The following is a 5612-nucleotide window of genomic DNA, read 5'->3' as shown; positions in this document are numbered from 1 at the left end:
AAATGAGACTCCACTCTGGCATGTGCACTCGACCCCACTGGATTAGACATGGGCTTCTTTCTCATCCTCCCCCTGCTATTTGTTTCCATCCAGGGTTGTCCTGTCCAGCAAGACATTAAACAGGGGTCTGGGGAGGTCACCTGAAAGAGAGTAGAGAGAAGCAGGCAAAGACGCAAGGAAGTCACGACCTGTCTATAATCTGATCAGATCGTAATTTTTACTTTTGCACACACAGGTTATACACACAAAAAGGCAAGATGTGGGGAAGGGGATGACGCAGGAGCGTGGATGTTCCGGGAGAGTACAGATATCTTCCAGAACAGAGTGTCAGCTGGGTGAAGGTTCAGGGGACAGACCACTATGACTCCACCTATGATTCACTTGTCTTTATCTAAGTTGGTACTATCCACCAAGGTTACCTATCTACAAGGCCTATGAGTAGCCAGGCGTGGCAGCCTTCCATCAAAGCTTCCTGTTTACACTAACTCCCAGCTATCTGTTTCAGTGTTTTTCCAGAGACCCAAGACTTGGTGCTAGCAGGCACATATGTCAGGCCTATTGCTGATTTTAGACCTTCAGTGTATAAGCTGGGCTGCCCCTGACACAGGGTAGCCCTTACATCTGGAGATTTGAGGTTCAAAAAATCTCCACTTATATAGGGTCAGGAAACTGCTCCATAGCTGGATGCCGGGAACCGGTCCAAATTGCTGTTATCCCTGTATCTGAAAGATCACTCCAGGGAGTGACCCAGGAAGGACGTGACCCCCAAAGACACTCCAGAGATCTCTTGCTGTAATAACATGAATCACTTCTTTATTTATCAAAGCCTCGGGTCGATGTGCCTCATGCAGGAGGCAGAGGTCATCGACCCTGAGATCTAACAGCTTAGGGTTTTTGTAGACAAAGGCTGGGGGGAGGGAGAGGGTTGTGGGTAATCACACACAATTGGTTGTTATAAATGTCTGTAATATGTGTAAGCAGATCTCAGGCAGAGGTTTGACAAATCTCATGAGAATAGTCTCTGGTCCCTGTGGCCTTGGGACCCAATGTGAATGTTTATCTGAGCCAACAGACCATCTGGCTGAATCTAATTTACAAGTCCTTAGGACTTCTGGTGGGAGTTTCTTCAGAGGAGGCTAAGTCAGACACCACCTTGGAACACTAAATTGACCATTATTTCTCTGTTCTGTATCTCCTGTGATGGCCTTGGGTTAGCAAGCTAGCTAACCTGTAATTTTAACTATTTGTATTCCTGTTATACTATTTAACTAACTTAAAATTCCTCTTTCATATCCATCATTCCATCTAAATATTATCTGTTTGCTTCCTCTTTGACCAGAAGAAAAATGATTGTAAGCCAGATGACTATAGGACTGCCCATATTGGTCTTGCCAGATACATATGTTAGAATCATGGACCAATCACTTCTTCTATCAGCAATGCAAGACCCTCTTCTATATACAAGATGACACATGGAAGCCCAGGTGGGAAACAGGAGTTGTTGGTAAGCTCTATCGTAAAAACCAAGCAGGGTGCCAGTGAGTACTATTCACATCCAGAGAAAATCTGTCTCAATTGTCCAACCTCTAGATATCAGAAAAAACAGGAATAATAATCAAACACTCCTCTCCAAGGTCCTTACCTCCTTGACATTCCCCCCCTCAAATGGCACTAATTTGTCATTTCACCTTTTGCTTTAGACACTGACCTCAGTGTACCAACTCCTTAATGTCACCCAAACTGTTCGCTTTAAAGACTGCTGGCTATGTGTATCCCCTGAAACCTACTTACAACTGCCACTTATAGCCTCTCCAGAGATACTGTCAAATAACCTTACCTTATCTTTTATCAGCTATCCGGACTCCTATGTTGCCATGACCCCATACTTTTTCTCTATCCCTCTTTTTGGTGTGGCAAACTGTTTTAAGACATCCAGGATATGTTCTGTAGGAATGCTAAGATCCCTAGATTGCAATAGAACCACAACCCTTGATACCTCATCTCTGCCACAGTGCCCTGCAGTCCAAAACCCGTCAATTCTTTGTGACACTCAGGTATATCATCACCTACCTGCCAGCTGGTCAGGAGTTTGCACATTGGTGTTCCTTTTCCCTGAAGTAGGAGTAATCCATGGAAAAGAGCCTCTACCAATCCAGGGTTTTGACACGATACATGCCCAACATGATAAGAAGGGGCAGTTCAGGTTGTGCCATTCCAGGTTGCCATGGGAGTAGTTGTAGGTGCTGGTGCTGGAACAGCAGGGCTGACTACTCCTATCCCTATACAGTAACTTCTCTTCCCAGCTTGACAATGGTTTTCAAGGAGTGTCTGAAACCATGCTCAACATCCAGAAACAAAGCGATTCTTTGGCAGCAGTGGTGCTTCAGAATTGACAGGGGAACTAGATGTCCTGACAGCTAAAGAAGGTGGTCTTTGCCTGTTTGTCCAAGAAGAATGCTGTTTCTACATCATCAAACTTGGGTTAGTAATAATTGAAATCCAGCAGCTAAAACCAGACATCCAGAATCTCAGGGAACAACGTGAGGCCTGCAATTCCTGAATTTTTGAAAACCCTATGTAGAAATGGACACTGCTCTTCTTAATGCCTCTTCTCATTTTCCTGGCATTACTATTTCCTCCCTGCCTCATTAATCTTGTTTCCACAGTCCTTCAATGACAAATTCAAAAAATTTCCAACCAAACAGTCAATCAGTTCCTTTTACAGGATTACCAGCCTCTATCCACAGAGGAGCAGCCTTATGCCAACGACTATCAAGTGGACCCTGATGTGAAAGTCAGCTACACCGCAAAACTGACAAAGCCCCTCAACAGGAGAAAGTGGGTTAAGAGATCCTACACCCTATTCCCCTTTCACCATTGGCTTCCCCTTCCCCCCCTTTCCCCTCTCTTTATGGTAAGAATAAGGGAGGTATGTTAGCATCAGAAGTGGTTTACAGCTAACCTCTGAACCCAACGATGACATCATCCTTAGGCAACAAGGGCCGGCTTGTGTCCATTGCCATGGCAACCGCCACACACTCACAGCACACGTCTCACCCACATTACCTGTGTATGGTGATGCACATTATTTATTGCTTGGCATCTACACCACAGCCTGAATAACAGAGACTCTGTCCCCTCGCCCTCTTTTTCTTCTTTTCATTAGTTCTTCTTCCATCTAATAAAAAACCCTTCTTGTGGGATTCTGCTGGCCCGGCGTGATCTGTCCAAAAAGCAACCAGCCACCTTTCAACTAACAAACTGAGTTTGTTTGCATTCAGAAAGGAGCCTGTGCTGGTTAGTGTTATGTGAACTTCACACAAGCTAGAGTCATTAAGGAAGAAGGCTTCTCAACTAACAAAATATCTTCATAAGACTGGTCTGAAGGCAAATCTGTGGTTCAATTTCTTAATAGTGATTTTTTTTTTTTTTGTGACTTGCATGGCTTGGGTCCTCAAACCTCAGTAGGGGCTATGAGGAATGAAGAGAAGGTTGACACAGAGACAAGCATTCAGTAAAATTAGAAAATGTTCTAACACCTCCCTCCCCCAACTAAGAACTTCAGCATGTTTATTAGGTATGGCTCAGAGGAAGGGCTTAGCTAGTCTCTCTGGGAGGTCTCTGAGACCTTCAAGCGGTAAACATGCTGGAGGAAGAAGCTGCAGTTGCTGTCTTGCACACCCTGATCAATCTTCTGTAAACACCCAGACTCAGACTCTCAAGGAAAGCTATACCACTTCTCTTGGGCCTGGTCCATATAAGGAGACAGCTTTGCTAAATATTCTATTTTTCAAGGTCTTTGAAATCCTTAGCATGGTCATGACTCTGTCAAAATACACATTCACTGAGGACTTACCACATTCAGTAATTCCTCTGCACCATTCAGTGATAGATGTCAAAGGGCCTAGCCAATGCAGGTGGTACCATGAACTAGGACTGGCAAAGCAATGCAGACTAAGCCACTAAACAGCAATCCTCCATGACCTCTGATTAGGTCCTGTCTCCAAGACCCCAGTTCATTGGAGTTCTGTTTTTTTTTTTTAATCTATCGGAATGACTTTATTTAAGTACACTGGGCCCCACGAGGCAACTTGGCTTATCGAGGTTGTGCAAGGTTTGGGCCAAGAGAGGTGATCTGGTTAAGCATGCTGCAGTCCATGGGTTGCCACATTGATTCCACACACACCAGCTGCGCTTTGCATCTGGCAGGGGCATAAGATGGTGGAGAAAGAATACTGTCTGGAATCTGGAACTGAGGTGAGACTTGGTATCACTGGTGAGGGTGTCGGTGAAGACAGGCTCACCCTAATTTTGTACCGAGTACAAAGATCCTTGGACCACTTCCGAGAGCAAGGCTGATCTTTGGTCTGGCCCTCATCTCTTCATTCTGACCAACCCAGAAGGGGCCTCCCTGCCCTTTGACTTGGTTTCCTGGTCAATTAGAGTGGCAAAAGGCTACATTGTCAACTGCAGGGTGCTTTGTTTTAAAGGGTCTAGATCTCCAACACACCTCCCTCCCAAGGGGCCTCTGTCAAAGAGTGATGCTACTTCCTGTCTTAGAAAATCCAACCACAAACAGCCTGTTGGTTCCAAGGCAGTGAGCAAGTGGGGTTAGGAGAAAGAAAGAGACTGGCTGGGGTGCCTTCATGTGCAGCCTCCAATCAGAGTCCTGAGGCCCATGAATACTGTCAGTTCACCATCAGCAGGGAATGACAGAGCCCTGATACTGTGGAACACCTCGGTGCTGTAAACAATTAGTGTAAGCAAGACCAGTGGGCAGGAGACAGCGAGCACTCTCTGTAGTCCCTTTACTGAACAAACATGTCAATAAATAAAACTGTGGTGACGGCACTGAAACCAGGATGTATGAGAAGCAAACAGCTGGACCTGAAGCCCACAGTCCTTACATTGTCCCACAACCTCTGCATGTGATTGGGGCTTGTAAATTAACCCTGAAGCTATCTCCTGTCCTCAAATGCCCAGTGTGGCCCTAATTCCTATCTGTTTCCCAGGTGGACATGAATGTACCCTGCTCTCTCCTGAACCCAGTCTCTAACCACTACTAGAGTGCTTTTTCAGTCTCCCAAACCCAAGACCACACAGAACTTAACCCCAGCCCCAGTTATCAGTTGATCCAGAGGTGTAGACAGCACAAAATGATGAGCAAGGGAGACAGCAGCTGCCTCTGGCCTCAGGGCACTCTGAGTGTTAGCCTTCTGTCTAAACTCTACCCCATAGTTACCTGGCAACAGCCAGGTAGGCCTGGCCCTCTGTAAAAGGGGCTGCTTGGCCCCTCCTCCCTCTCTTGCTCTCTTGATTTCTTGATTCCTCTGTCCCGTCTCCTTTCCCTTCCCCCTCTCTCCAAGTGCTCATGGCTGGCCTCTACTTCTCTTCTCGTCTCTTCTCTTCTCTCCTCCTCCTCCTCCTCTTCTTCCTCTCTCTCTCTCTCTCTCTCTCTCTCTCTCTCTCTCTCTCTCCCCCCTCCCTCCCTCTAACTTTCCCTGCCTCTACTACCCTCTTAACTCCCCTGCCCATGCCCTGAAAAACTCTATACTATACTGAGGCTGCGGATGCCTCGGCATCGGCCTGCTGAGACATCCCCTTCCCCAACA

The 5612-nt window shown here is 46.3% G+C and overlaps 1 long non-coding RNA gene across 1 annotated transcript; it reads left to right on the top strand.

The window, feature by feature from the left end:
• The first annotated feature begins 2199 nt into the window (after positions 1-2199).
• Positions 2200-3201, top strand: LOC114616411. Its single transcript, XR_003710628.1, has 2 exons — positions 2200-2481; positions 2726-3201. It is a non-coding gene; the product is annotated as an uncharacterized LOC114616411 (long non-coding RNA).
• Positions 3202-5612: the final 2411 nt, after the last annotated feature.

The sequence above is a fragment of the Grammomys surdaster genome, unplaced genomic scaffold (genome assembly GCF_004785775.1).
Source record: "Grammomys surdaster isolate TR1022 unplaced genomic scaffold, NIH_TR_1.0 319670, whole genome shotgun sequence".
Lineage (NCBI taxonomy): Eukaryota > Metazoa > Chordata > Mammalia > Rodentia > Muridae > Grammomys > Grammomys surdaster.
This window is presented reverse-complemented; position numbering and strand designations above follow the sequence as displayed.